The following is a 15,924-nucleotide window of genomic DNA, read 5'->3' as shown; positions in this document are numbered from 1 at the left end:
ATTAAGTAGAAAGTTTCATAAGCAATAATTGGCAAGTACTTGATAAAGTATTTGTGGTATGTATTCCAATCTATAAAATATAATTAATTTGTTGTTGGAAATAAATTTTATAAATTAAATAATTAAGTTTCGTAAGTCATACTTGGCAAGTAAATGGTAAAGTACTTATCCTATGTCTCCAAATCTTAATAATTTCATCAATCAATACTTGTTACTTAAGGTAAACCTTTATAAATTGTATTTGTTATTGTTCAATTAATTAATGCTCTTGTATATTACTTGCCGTGTAACTTGTATAAGTGCACATCATGAAAACTTTGCACATTTTCATACTCATTAGACAATACTTACTAAATATTTAAAAAAGAGAAAAATATATGTATTCAGCAAAACGTAGAAAATAGCTTATGCAAACAAGTATCCTTGAAGGACGGCGAATTACGAAAATTGCTGCACGTAAATCAGGATGCAAGGGTTTCTGGAAAGTTTAATTTTGAAGTTTTGCAGAACACGTAATTAGTTTAATCTACATTGCAATTACTGAAGTGATGCAAAATACACACGCTCCGAATGAAGATAATTTTTCGCAATTATCCGTTTCCTAATTACAGTAAAGTAATTATCCAAAAAAAAAAACGTAAATTGAAAATATTTTAGGTATAATTAGTATTAATAATATATTTAAATTTTCAGCAGTTAAAGTATTTAATAAAACGCGTACAAACGTGAATTTTTAGTTCTATTTTTCACCTCGGTTTTCGTTTGTGACAGCTCTCATGGAAGCTTTTAAATTTTTTGTTTATGGTATATATTTTTTTTGTTGCAGTGGTCGTGAAAAATAGAATTAAAGTTAGTGCCGCTGGGGAATGTCCTTGATGTGCGTTGCGCGTATTTCTCTCTGAGAAACGAACAACAACAGAAAAGTACAAAAAAAAAGGATGCCTGAAGTGGTCCTTCGGTCTCGTTAATTAAAAACTGCGTGAATTAAAGCTCGCTGTGCATTTTTTTCTTCCGGCAAAGAATAAATTAAAGGACGACGGAAGTATACGGAGAAGCCACATCCTTCGGTCCTAATCTGATTATTTTTAATTGAGTTTTATTAAGGAGAGTGAGAGAGGAAAGGACAGGCGCGGACAGCCGAAGAAGCGAAAGGACGAGACGACAAAAGTTATGCGCTTTAATCACGCAGAGTTAAATATTCACCCTTCGCAATATTAAATTGTTTCTGTTATTTATTCTTTTCTGTTTCCTGTTTTCTTGAGAAATCCGCAACGTTTTCGCAGATGAATCTCTTGTTGATGTTAAATTTGATAATATTTCCATCCATCAAGTATGGAAAAAGACAGTATTTACACTAAATTAACGTACGTTCGATAATACGTACATAATAATTTAAAACCAATATTTGTATGAACGTATAATGGAACAATTTCTTGTTTATTTAACTTAATTTCAATTATAATAACAAATCAAAATATGTATTTACTAAGGACCTTAGTGTACTTTTTTACGAAGATCGAACGCACGTACTTAGCGAACTAAGAAACCTATAGATGAAAATATGTATTTCGTAAGTTCCTTAAACTGTACTTTTCTATGAACTTCGAGTACTACTTGCGAACTAAGATACATTAAAAAATGTAAATGCTTGCATTTATTTAAGGATTATATCTATAATCGGTTCGCTTAACATCTCGTACGTTACGCGAACCCATTAGTACGTTAACTGAAAGGTAGTATAAATATTAATTAGACTAACTTTATTACATGTAATTTAATGTAGTTCGATTAAGTTTTTTTTTACATCATATTAGGAGTGAACGTTTTTACACGATTACTTTAAGTAATAGGGTGTAAATGTGAATTCTACTAGCCACAAAAGTGATAAATTTGAAACGTCAAAGGCAAATTCTATTTTCGCGTGGAAAATTTCATTGTTAGAAATATGCCTATGTGGCACAGGTGAGCTCGCATTGAATTGGATAGCAAGCAAATGGTAATAACTACATTTGGATGGAAATATCCTTTTCTTACATTAAACGTCGAGACAGTTTAGAACTTTGCGTGGAACTTTTTCAATTGCTCGAACGTGAGGTGCAGTATAAATTTGGGGTTGGGAGGACAGCGGTGTTCCAGTTTCATTTTCCCTCAACAATAAGGGTTGAAAAGTGACATCAATGTCAGACAGTTTAAAATGACCTTCAATTTTCAGCTATTGTATAATTTTCTTTATATACAATATTTTTTTTTTATTATGATGATTTTTTATTTTTATTTATATGTTGGCTGTCGTCTTGTAAGTTAACTTCAGTTGTATATAGATGCTCAGCGATTCCACAATTTCCTTTCACTGTGATTCTGCTGCTATCCTTAACACTGTCATTGTCCATCGACTTTGCTGAAGGTCCATATGTTGAAACTCATTTATTTCACTGTCCATCTGTGATGAACGATGGTCTTATTGCTGCAAGCACCGAGTGGACTCACAAAGAGCCTGGCTTGACCAGGATTTGAACCTGCGCCCACTGGCTCGTGGGTATAATATAAACGTTAATTATTAATTAATATTGTACCAAAAATACTTATTGTCAAAAATAACAACTTTTTTGTTATATACTTTTTAGATTTGGATAACATCACAATAATATTGTGTTTCTGCAAAAGACAGTGTGGTTTAGTGCTATGAAACAATGTGTAACATCTTGCAAGATGAAACATTTAAACTATTCGAAGATTTCGTCAAATATCTCGGGGGGCATAATCAGAAATCTGTTTAGTCTCAACAAAGGGATTCATAGCAATTGGAAATACTTGCGGATCTTGCAAACTGTTTAACAGCAGACGTCCAATATTAGGTCAAAACCCGCATAATTTAATTTACTGGCAATCAATCATCTTGTCTCTGACAGATATTAAAGCAATTATTGAACTTGCTTTTTTGTATCAGACTCAAGCTTATATTATCAATATTCCAATACAAATAAATTTAATTTATTATATAATTATAACATATTTTTTTTAGTAAAATTTGTATATAAATCAAAATATATTTAAATTTATATTAAAAAAGTTTTGTCATATTTTTTACATATTAAATATATATGTGTCAATAAGGAACATTAATATCATCACGTTTGTAATGTTTTTTTTTGGTGGAATTGGGTTTTATCTCTTGCGTTTTTTGGGGATGCGGCGACGGAGCTTTCGGAGTGGCAGTTTGATCCTGCAGCGGCAGTGCGGGGATTCCCCAGACGTACACAACCTGATTTATGGTCGTTATCTGTGCTTTTACCGTACGAAATAGAAGGGTTTATGCGAAAGAGCAGGACTAGGAAACGAACGTAGCAGCAGCAGCATAAAAAACACTTGACTTGATGCAAGCAACTCCGCCTTATGCATTCGCAATAATAAATCTTAATTTCTTATTTCAACAACAATGATTTATAGTTCTTATACATTTCGATTGCGTTTACCTCTCGAATCAATCCTTTAGATTCCTCACAATCCTTCAATTGAAACGTCCCAGACTTAATTGGACCTTCGGACAAGAGCTTTTCATCAAACAGAGATAAATGTAAACACGGCACTCCATCTTCCTGTACAAATACAGTTGATAAAGCTATATAGGTCACATTACATTTTATATTTTATTTATTTTTTATGGTTTGAGCGACAAACACTTTCGAAATCCATTTGATCTATGTTAAACCTAGGATATTTCAATTCGGGAAACGCATGTTCCAATCTCATTTCCCTACGGCTTTGGAAACAACAAATTCTATAGCATCAAACAGTTACACTACATGTATCAAAGATCTCGTCCTTTTTTAAATGGCATTCAGAAATTTCAATAGACTTTTGATCTGTGACATTTTATCTATATATTACAAACTTTTTCATTTTATTTATGAGTATAAAGAAAATAAATAAGTAATGATATTATTTAAAAAAAATGTATATATTTTAAAATATCTACAATTTGTATTAGGTTTTTCACACTTTTTATATTAATTAATATTTGTCAAATATTATTAATAATTATCACTTTAAAACCAACAAAAATACATCAAAAATAATTTATTTTTTAATTTACATTTTATATTTGTAAAAAATATATAAAAAATTTACTTTTTATTTGATTTTTGTTTACAAGTAGTTTGTATTTAATCTTTAGTACTATAAAGCAATTAAAATTTATAAATATTAAGTTTGCAATTAAGTGCAAAAACGTAATTTTTATTTGGCGACCAACGTGGGGCTCCACGATTTTTGAGAATCTGTACAATATAACATATAATTTTGAATGTATTACATTTTGATTTACAATAACACCTAAGACCTAAAATTATTTAATAAATATTTTGTTGTATACATTAATAATGTTTGGAATCAGTTGATGAAATACAAATGTAAATGACTGTGAGTTTGGTTTGTATGAAATATAATATAAAAAAAGAAAGAAACTAAGGTTGATTATTGGAGTAATTTATTAAAGTTAAGTATAACAGACGATTTAACGTAATGCACACACGATTGCCCTCGGAAAATGTTGATGCGATGTGAAACGTAGATTAAGTGCGTCGTTCGCAATTTGAAAAATTACCTCACGTGGCAGCATTAAACTTATTAAATACCGCGCGACGGGAAAATTTCTTTTCATACGTTGCCAACATTGCTTTTGAATAAAATAAGAAAAAAAACACAACGTTGTATAAATACTCCATCATTAGCCTATATACTTATATATTAATTCATTTTTCGTTATTACTGTAAGACAGTTGCTAATGGATTAATGAATGAAAATTTGGGATTATTTTATGAATGAAAAGACATTTTTTTAATGATTTTTTTTAAAGCTTAAGTTGAATACACTTGATCTGATCATTTAATATCAATTAATCAAAATAACTAAAAAATAATGAAATTTTACGTACAAATTGTAGATGTTTTTATGCACACATTTTAGTAATTATGTCTACATTCTGCAACATTTGCAATAATTATAAAAAATCAGAGATAATTTCAGTTATTTACAATTGTTTTAAAGGAATATTGGCTATAGCTTTTACTACCGTTATTGGTAAATATAAGTTTTTTAACAAATTGTATTAAAATTTGTAGTTTGTTTAAATAAATATTTATTATTTTTATTTTAATAAAAGATGTTTTTTGTTACAAATTAATTGATTATTCTCTTTTTTTTTTTAAATTATAATTGTCATCATTAAGAATAAAGTTACTTTCTAAAAGTTAAACAACTTGCGTTACATTACTACTTGGATGGATACAATTTGCTAATTGCAGATCAAAATTAAATTTAGTCAAATTTGAATGATTTCGAATAACAACTGATTCATTTATTGAAAATTAGTTTAGTTTATAATAAATTAAGAACTTTTGTTTGTTTAAACTCAAACCTTTAAATATATCGAAAGAAAAATAAATGAGTTAGACCAGTGGTTCTCAAATGATACCGGGCCGCCCAAGGAACATATTTTTTTTCATTTTATTTACTGTAGTGTATTTCTCTCATGTTTGTGTGACTTTCCGTGGATGAGAGGTTATGTTTTCATTATATTCTGAATCCATTTTTTTCTGCAGTTTTCGCATTATTAAGTTGCGTTTTTATAAAACGCCCAATGTAATAGTATTTCATATTTATAATCTTATTTAAAAAAAAGTCCGCAGGATTAAAAATGTTGAGTTTAGTGGTCCACGAAGTCTAAACGGTTGAAGACCGCTGACTTAGACCACTTTCATAATCACCGGCAAAAATATTAAAATAATTTGTATGAAAGTATTAATATTTGATTTTGTTTTAAATGATTATTTTTATTTATAGTTTATAAAAATATACTAAATCATTATTTTTACATTAATTGGACATTAATTTTCTGTACTTATTATTAATAATAATAATTTATTTCATACATGAACAGAATGAGCAAAAATATTATTTTGTAATGTCAACAAATTTTTAATACTAACATTCAATAATTATTGATTACGAATCACATTAAAAAATATATTTATTATTTTATTTAATATAAAATTATTTACATTTACAAGTATTTTCTTAAACGTTATTTAATTGATTAACGATTTCAGTGGAAACATCTACATTTTCAGATTATGGAATAAAAAAAAACTTTAGTAAAATTTCTCAGGAAAATAATTTACAAATTTTAAAACAATAAATAGCAACTATAAAAAAAACTGCAAAAATTGGATTAAGATTATCAAAAAGAATGAATAAGATGATAAATTCTATATTTTGAACAAATATATAATGATTACGAAATAATTTATTTTTATAAGATACAAAAAAGTATTAATGATGTTAATGAAAAATTCTTTAAAGTTTGGATATAAAAAAATGTTACCTTAACTTCAATATAAAAGGTAAAGATAAGAATAGTTGAGGTATTAAAAAATGCAATCACATTTTATTGGGTCGTTCGAATTCGAGGACGACAACGCAATGAAGCATCTTGCATAATTCTAGCAGACAAGAAAAAAGGGACGATGAAGAAACGATAAAAGAAAAGGGCGGAAATTATACGGATCCATATAAACTTTAACTCCTTCCGCTTTCGCCCGTTTGTGTTTTGTTGTTTTCCCACAAAACCCATAACCTCAGGAGTTTACGAAAATTGCTGCGCGATGACTTTGTTACATAAAACGGGTGGAGGGAAAAAAGGAAATAAACTGCTACCTCCACCCCATATAGAAATACTTTTTTTAATGCATGATTTTTATCGTTGAGTTGTTTTTTTTCATGAACAATAATTGCGCGACCGGAGACCTCACACATACTACACACACACACACACGCACGCACATTTCGAAACGAGATTATGGAAAATATTATGCAAATTAATATTTCTAAAATGATTTTTCGATTTTATACACGGCGAAGCTATTACGTAATAGGAAGTATGCGTTGGAGGGGCGGCGAAAGAAATTGATGGATCCTGTGCCAAACACCGGCGGTGTTTACACCTACGGTTATCAACCTCAGAATTGTGACATGATTTCATGTAGTCTATTATTTATTTTACTTCCTGTATGATGGAATATCTTTTGTAACGCAAGAATCTTTTTTTTATTATATCTACTTTTTTTATTGATAATTCATCGTTGGGAAGAAGAAGACATTAAATATTTTTCGATGTATAACATGCATCAAAGTTCGTACTGAAATTTCATACTAACGTACATTTTACTAAAGTATAGATTTTACTGTTTCTTTAAATACGTTTTCCTTCGTACGTACATACGCCCTCAACACTCGATGTTCATACAAAAGTACAGTTTAAGGACATCAGCAAATACATATTTTCATTTATTATATTACTAAAAAAAATACAAATGTTATGTAGAAAAAAAACCTTCAAATACTTCATTAAATTACACTGTATTCAAATTAGCCTAGTTAATAGTTATACTACATTTCAGTAAACGTATGTAAATTTTGTTCGTTAAGCGAATTGATTGTCTATTTGTTCGCACGTACGTACTCAACGTTCATATTAACAAACATTTTAGCATGTCCCAAATAAATACATTTATTTAAATTTTTTAAATGTCTATTTGTTCGCACGTAAATACTCAACGTTCATATTAACATACATTTTAGCATGTCTCAAATAAAAACATTAATCTACATTTTTTAAATGTCTATTTGTTCGCACGAACATTCATACTAACATACATTTTAGCATGTCCCAAATAAATACATTAATCTAATTTTTTTAAATGTCTATTTGTTCGCACGTATGTACTCAACATTCATTTTAGCATTTCATACATGTTTTTTATAATACGTGTTTCTTCGTTCCGACATACTTCCTCATGTTCATGTTCATTTATTATTACATTCATAACAATACTTTTATCAAATATAAATAAATGTATCTATTCTATGATCCTATTTATATAAAGTATCCGTCAATGATTGCATTTGTATGTACTAATAGATGAGACGTCGTTGTATAAGATGCACCACTGTTTTATAATAGTATTTGGAAAGAAAATTTTTGTGTTTAATAAAAAATAAGATCTTATTTTTCGGTGTGCATAAAACATTCGTAGTTAAAACAAGTTGTGTATATAAAGAATTGTATATAATAGACTATTTCGTTGAATAAGACGCATTACGATTGTATTGAAAATTGAAATTATATTTTAAAAGACACACTATATTATACTGTCCTTCGTATATGAACAATTTTTGTAAATTCCGATTTTTAGTGATTCCGGTTTTTACCTTTACTTACAATTTATCAAAAATTACATCTAATTTATATGAAAATTAGTAATACTGCGTCCACATTTTACTTGAAATTAAACTTAAATTCAATAAGATGAACCAAAAACAGAAAACTGTTGCACACCTGATACATTTATGTAATAACGTTAATGATAATTTACTATAAAACGAAATGAATCGAATGGAAATTAATATGTTTGCATGTAACGTTGCAGTACGGTCTTTAATCAATTCCGGCTATAAATAAAAAATTTAATTTCCGACGTTTTCCCCAACATCGTCCGATTAATTGCGAACTCGCGCTTCAACTTGATGAGAATTCTTTCAGGTCAACGGAGTATTGAAAAATAATGGCCACAATTTGTTTCGCCTTTGCGTCAAGGCCCTTCTGACCACATTTAATCCACGAAGGACGATATTACAACACCCGAGAAACATATTGCAAGGTCAGGACGTAATCTTCACAGTTTCCATAACATCTTTTTGTTTCCTTGTAAAAAAAATATTTTATATTCTTGCAAAAACATTTTTCAATTTTATGTCTTCAATTTTTATTTAATTATTTGCTAATGACAAGTAAATGATAAAATTAGCGAGAAAGCCATGACCTTTCCAATAAGCCTATACTTCTATATTTCTGGTTTATAACAATCTTATGTAATCAGCTGTTAAATTAGAGCATAAAATGACAAGGTTGAAAAGAAATATCTTCACTTTTTATTTAATTACTCAATAACCACACATACGAATTACATCATTAAATATGCTAATTAATAATAAAACTATAGCCTTTCTATTGAATTTATATTGTTCATTTATTATAAACTGTGAAAAATGAAAATTCAATCTTTACGTTTATTATTAATATTTAGTAATACAACTTTTGTCCACATAATATTTTTTTTCTTAATTATTACAAAATTGAAACTTTTTCTATATTTTATTTCTATATATAAAGAAGTGATCAATTGAGCATATTTTGATATAACTGCTGTTATGTAATATTATTTAATGATTTTTTTTCACGTATTCGTCCAATGTTCATCTTAATGAAAGAATGTTTCCTCAAATTTAATTCTTCTGTACACAAATACATAAGGTTTTATAAGTCAATATCACGGAAATAACATTCTGCGTTTGTAAATAAAAATATAAATTGTTTCATAGAAAATTCGTATTTTATTATTTTAACCTAGATATAAAACTGCATTTCGTAAATGAAATTTCAGAAAGTAAACCGTTTGCGATTCAATATAAAATATTCCGTATTCCGTATTCCGAATCCAATTTAATTTTATTTGAAACCAAATAATTTAAAGTGGAAATTACCACATTTATTTTATTAAATAATAAATAGATTTATTTCCTTTTAATTATTTAAGTTTACTTCAATTAGAATATTTGATTGATTTTTTTGTATGTAAATTTATTTTATAATTTTTCATCATGTATGTTTTTTTTTTCATTTTTTTATTATTAACAAAAGTTTGTTTATTCTGTGGACATTTTCTAAATCTATAATAATGTAAGATTTTTACACTAATAAAATATATTTAGGTCAATGCATCTATACATGATTTTTTTTCTAATTATGTGAGTAAATTTACTTTATAAATAATTGCTCATTTTTTTAATTAATAACAAAAATCGTTTGTTATTTAATCAATCAACAATAATTTAAGATTTGTAAATTAATAATATATATTTAGGTCATTGTATCAATTCTTGTAGGTTTTATTTATGTTGTTCTGTACTGAAATTTACTTTCTAATTTTTCTTTATGTATTTTTCATATTTTTTTTTCTTAATACCAAAAATTCGTTTATTCTATTTGTATTTTCTCAATCTTTAATAATTTAAGAGGAAATATTTATTTTAACAATAAATTTCTGTATAAAACAATATCTTTTATTTATTTATTAAACTATATTTTTTTGATATATGAAAAAAAAATACAGATATGTTTTGATTTGCTTGCAAATTCAATTAAATATGTTCATCCAATTACAGTTGCAGTTTTATTTTTTTGTATTGAAATATTATTGGATTGCCAATGAATAAACATATTCGTTCGAATTCATCATAGCATAAAAATTTAATTGAGCAATGATGTTATTACATAAACAAATAAAAACAACAGATATTTGCAAGGTTTCGAAATACATTTTTTAAATATAATTCTAAATAATTGTTAACGAAATATTGCATAACAAAAATGATTTTACTATACAGAAATATTAAACTTTTTTATTGTTATAGTATAAATGAAGTGAACTGAAATTATTTAAAACATTTATTTACTTCAAATTTTTCATATCAACAATAAGATTAATAATCACAACACAACAAAACCTATCACACACTCACTCTACAATGGGTCTATATCGCAAGCCCGACAACCGAAAGACCGTCTATTGAAATCCCGACTATGTCAAAATCCCGACTACCATAATCCCAACAATCAAAATCCCGACTATATCAAAATCCCGACTACCATAATCCCGATAATAAAAATCCAGACTATATCAAAATCCCGACTACCATAAAAATTTTATTGTAGAAATTTATAATAATAAAAGACACTGTCGGGATTTCGATATAGTCGAGATTTTGATTGTCGGGATTTTGAGCCAGCCGGGATTTCAAACGTCGGGATTTTGATAGACGGGATTTCGGTTGTGGGGCTTGCGTTTGCCACCGCTTTACAATCGCAACACTGAAACTGGCCGATACTAATTGCAACCGGAAATCTATACCAACGACAATATTTTACTTAAACTATTCACACTTTTGTTTAATTTATTAGCGTATTATCTTTAAACTTTAAAAAATTGAAATAACATATAAAGGGTGTCCCAAATTTAACGCAAGATTTGCCGCCATTAGTGCAGTAAAGTGTTGGTAACCCCAAAAAAGAATTTGACACTTTACTGTACAAATTCTGTGCTGTGCAAATTCAAATCTTTCCTTAATTTTGGAACACCCTTTATAATTTTATAAATTATTAATTATAAATTAGAAAATAAATATTTCAAAAATATGTAACTTATTTTGTAGAAACTTAATTATTGGATCAGTGCGGATTCACGGTTTAAAAATTTAAAAAAAATATTTGGCTAATTAAAAATAAATATTTTTTTTATCAATCATATTTTTTGTGCAGTTTATGTGGTTTTTAAGTAATCGTTTAGTATGGTTCCAAACAGTCCGGTATATTGGAGCGTAAATAACTACTATGCTACAAACATCTATATTATATGAAAAATATACAGATGTTCAAAATTTTTATTGTAATAACACAATTAAAATATTCAAAATCAAAAAATTGCATTAAAAATTAAAATACGTTTCAGTAAATTCATCGATTATTCGTTTATTAGTGTTGTTTTTTGTTTCATCTTTTTTTTTGTTTAACATACATTACGCAATGCACATTTTTGAATGTAATTTTGCATTAAAATGCAGCGGGCAATGTAAAACTTGTGAATAAATTTAAATAAAAACACATTCGTTCATAGTTGGCTGACTTCGAACATGAAAATGCGGTATAGTTGTTTCGCTTCTATTTTTTAATTAAACTGTAGACAATACGTGCTTCCCTTTATACTCGTATGTTAGTGATTAATGATGGACTGATATGTCTGAACATTAGTCAACATTTAGATCAAGCCAACCGAAAGAGACCTGTTTTAATTAATTTCACTTAATTACCGCTGTTTTCATCAACATTAATCAACAATACAATAATTTTAAACGTATTTTTATAGTTTACTATTATAAGAGGTTTAAGAACAAACATTTCGAATGGAAAATTATAAGATTTTGCATTAATTTAATATGTATTCCCGTTTCCAATAATTCTGTTTTCAAACAGCAATTTTGGAAATAAATTATTTAATTAATAAATATTTAATAAATCTGTCTTCAAAAAGTAAAATTTTACATTATTTTTTATGTATTAGGTAAAACAACCTTTTATTTCGAGAAATATTATATCAATTTCTTGTGGGATAATAACTTTCATACATACAATACCTTCAATAAGTGCGGATTCACTATAGTACTGATTACAAAAACTATTGTTTATACATAATTTATAGTTTTTTTTCTCTATAAAGACAAGTGGCATCTATACAGAACTAACGTCAATGCTTTCACGGTTCCATCTGAAAAATACTACAGCAAAGATTCGATGACTTCGCCACCACAGTAGCATTGAATCCTTTGTAAAAGATAGGGCGAATATATCCGCCGTACGTCCGAAAATGGTTAATTCAGTTTCAATCAGTGGCAGAATCGATTACCCGCACTATGCGAGGTATTACTGTATTTAAATTTATTAAGTTTATACAAAATAAGTAATATATTTCAATAAATAATACTCGCTTAACGAGTTTAATCCGTTCCAAAATTTCCGGATTTTTACTAGTATAGTGCAACATATTCAAAAATACACATAATATGTGTACACAAGTTTTAAAAATGATCTAGCAGGCGCGCATTCCGTGACTTCTCTTCTCATCGTCACTCGTTATACAAAACGTCGCTCGTTAAGCGAGTCATTTCTCTTAAAATTAATTTTGCTCGTTAAGCGAAATGCTCGTTATGCAAGGTTCCACTGTATATGGTTTTTTTAATAATAAATTATATATGTTATTTCAACTTGTTTAAAGTTTAAAGTAAATATTGATAATATTTTATGCACTGTCTTATACAATAATAGTTTAAGTAAAATATTGTCGTTGGTATACATTTCCGGTTACAATTAGTGTCGGCTAGTGTTCAGTATTGCGATTGTAGAGTGTGTGTGTGTGGTGGGTTTTCCATGAGCAAACACCATTAATAACCGTTGGATGGTTTTCATCGTTCGGAGGACTACCTTTGCAGTAACTAGATAGCAAACTAGCAACCAGTATTAGCATCGGTGAAATGCATCAGTCCTCCGAGATAAACAACAATAATATTACGAAAACAGAGTTTGTGTATCCTTTTCCCTCTCTCATGTGTATTCAGTGTGCTTCACTCTCTCTCACACTCACGTCTCTTTCTGCAGAATGTCTGGCGTTGACATTGACACATAGTGCATGCAAATAACTGCGGAAATATACGCTTAAAATACTAACAAGCGCACATAAACATCTATCCAAATCCGGATTATGGCTTAGGGTGGAACCATTTAACGATTTAGGATTTATCAACTTATCCAGTTCACTTTGAGTATTATTAGTAGTCATAAATATTTATATAATGTAATCTACTCTAATCTGTACAATAAATCTTAAGTTTTACATAAAAAAATATAATATACTTATTCTGTAAAATCTTACTTATATATTTTTTCTTTAAAAGATGTTTCAAAACCGAAACTATCTGAAAAATACGTTTTCAAATTTTAGAAAATTGATTATTTGAAAATTTTGAATTTGTAAATACTTTAGTTTATTTGAAAATTCACGTATATTCGCTTCTCGTACAAACAATTAATGTACGCAGTGTTGAGTGTTCACTGAACGTACTCAATTTATAGATTTGAATCTTGATCTATAATTATTTGTGGAAATAATAGGTACTAAATTATTTTTTTACAGAAAAATGAAATGAAATGAAGAATAAATGTATATTTAAATTAGAAACAAAAAAAAATATTCTAATTGAAATGTACGTTAATTTAACGTTATGTACGCATAGTGTACGTTCACTGAACGTACTTAATTTATAGATTTGAATCTTGATATGTAATTATTGGAAATAATAGAAAGTAAATTATTTCTTATGGAAAAGTGTACGTTTGAGCGAACTAAATGAAACATATGTATTAGAAATTCGTAATTATATGAATTTATATAGAAATGAACCTTAGAATAAACGTATATTTGCATTACGTACAAAAAAAAGCTAATTGAAATGTACGTTAATTTAACTTGAAGGGTACAGATCATGAACTATGTTTTTTAAAAACTTTATGTATTTACAAATTATTAGAAAGTTCAAGTAAGGTATATTTGCTTAATTAACAAAAAATAGTTTACGCATTTTGTACGTTAACTGAATATGGAGTGTATATATGTAATATTACAATTTAATCTTTATATTGGAATTTATATCCTTGTACATATAAAAAAATACACATAAATACTGTGATAATTAAAAATTCTTCATGGTGATAATTAATTTGTTGATACGTAATAAAGTTTATTAAATAATCCTTTTATGATGGCGGATGAAACCGAGTTCAAGTGAAAATAAACTTGTATCCAGAACTACTATATTAATTACATTATTTCAAATTTAATTGCGAGCACTAGGAGAAATCCATTGTAAGGATATTTAGTTGTTTGTATATAACCGCATTCACACCCACTACGATACACATATAGATATACTCACACTTCCTCCACCCCATTTGTAAATTACATCAGAGCGAGAGGGCTTTGATTAATGGCCCAAAGACGGAAAAGTTTCTCGAACTAATCACATTAAACAATAGGATTATATTAAGTTCGCAATGCGCATTATCAAAGCGAAATAATTAATTTATCAATTTCCGTCGAAACGCTTTTAATTAAATAAAACGAGGCAACATTACACAAATATAAATAAAACGGAGACACCGATTCCGATTTTCATTAATTACAATCTTAACGTTTAATTACATTTAATTTCAATGCAAATTAAATACAATTTTCAGAATTACAGCGCTTTTATTGGGCGTTTAAGAGTTTAGAAGAAAATAGTTTTTTTTTATTTAAATACTAGCAGCAATTTGCCCATTTGTGGAGTGAGAACTAGGTGATGTTCGTACTAACGTACAATTTGTGACGGACTACGACCGATATGCTAGTATTATATCCAGTTTTATAAAAAAATAAAAAATAATAATTGTACGTTCATATAAATATTTGTACATTAGTTTGGTCATAAATAATCATGTACGTATTATCGAAACAACATTATATATTGGAATAAAAATCAACAATAAATAAACATTATTTATATCTTTATTAAAAAATAAAAATATTTTGGATTTTAAACTAATTATAAATATTAAACCTTAACTGCAACTTTATTGTACTGGAGATCTTGTTGATTTTCATACTAACGTACAATTTGCAATAGATCTATTAAGCATTTACACATATCTTATTCTAGTATTTCGTGAAATTTAGTAGAAAAAAAAGATAGTAATAATTGTGTACATTACATTACATTTTAGTATAAAATAATTCTAAATAATTAAAACTTTACTCCAACTTTTTTGTGCTGAAAGTTTATAGTTTCCAGAATATCAAGGTCTATGATATTAGATGTTTAACGTAACAATACCTATGTTAACTTAATCTAACTAAACCTAACCTTACATTGGAGGAAAGGAAACTTTGTATATTGATCAGTTAAGTGATTAAGTATAATACTGTAGATCAGTTCTTAATCAAAAACTTTACTTCTTCTTATTCATTATTCCTCATAATTTTTACTTGTCTAGCTCTAAATTAGCTCTATTTTTGAATAGGAAACCTTGCATAGTAATCACTGATGGAGTATAGGTTTTGAGCTAGTAGTACTGTAGGGTTGTTATTTAATGTAACTACTCATCACTAACCATCCACATCTTATATATTAAGAGTTAACACTAACATAAATAAACTTAACAA

At 27.7% G+C, this 15,924-nt stretch overlaps 1 protein-coding gene across 1 annotated transcript in view; it reads right to left on the bottom strand.

Annotated features, from left to right (window-relative positions):
- The window catches only part of LOC108560202 (metabotropic glutamate receptor 4), a gene marked incomplete at its 5' end in the record, with an annotated part of 88,443 nt that overhangs the window by 49,141 nt on the left and 23,378 nt on the right, over positions 1-15,924 (bottom strand). The gene's annotated exons all lie outside the window — the stretch shown is intronic.

The sequence above is a fragment of the Nicrophorus vespilloides genome, unplaced genomic scaffold, assembly GCF_001412225.1.
Source record: "Nicrophorus vespilloides isolate i.1.1-1 unplaced genomic scaffold, Nicve_v1.0, whole genome shotgun sequence".
NCBI lineage: Eukaryota > Metazoa > Arthropoda > Insecta > Coleoptera > Silphidae > Nicrophorus > Nicrophorus vespilloides.
Note: the sequence above shows the minus strand (reverse complement) of the source record. Positions and strands in the feature narration are given on the sequence as shown.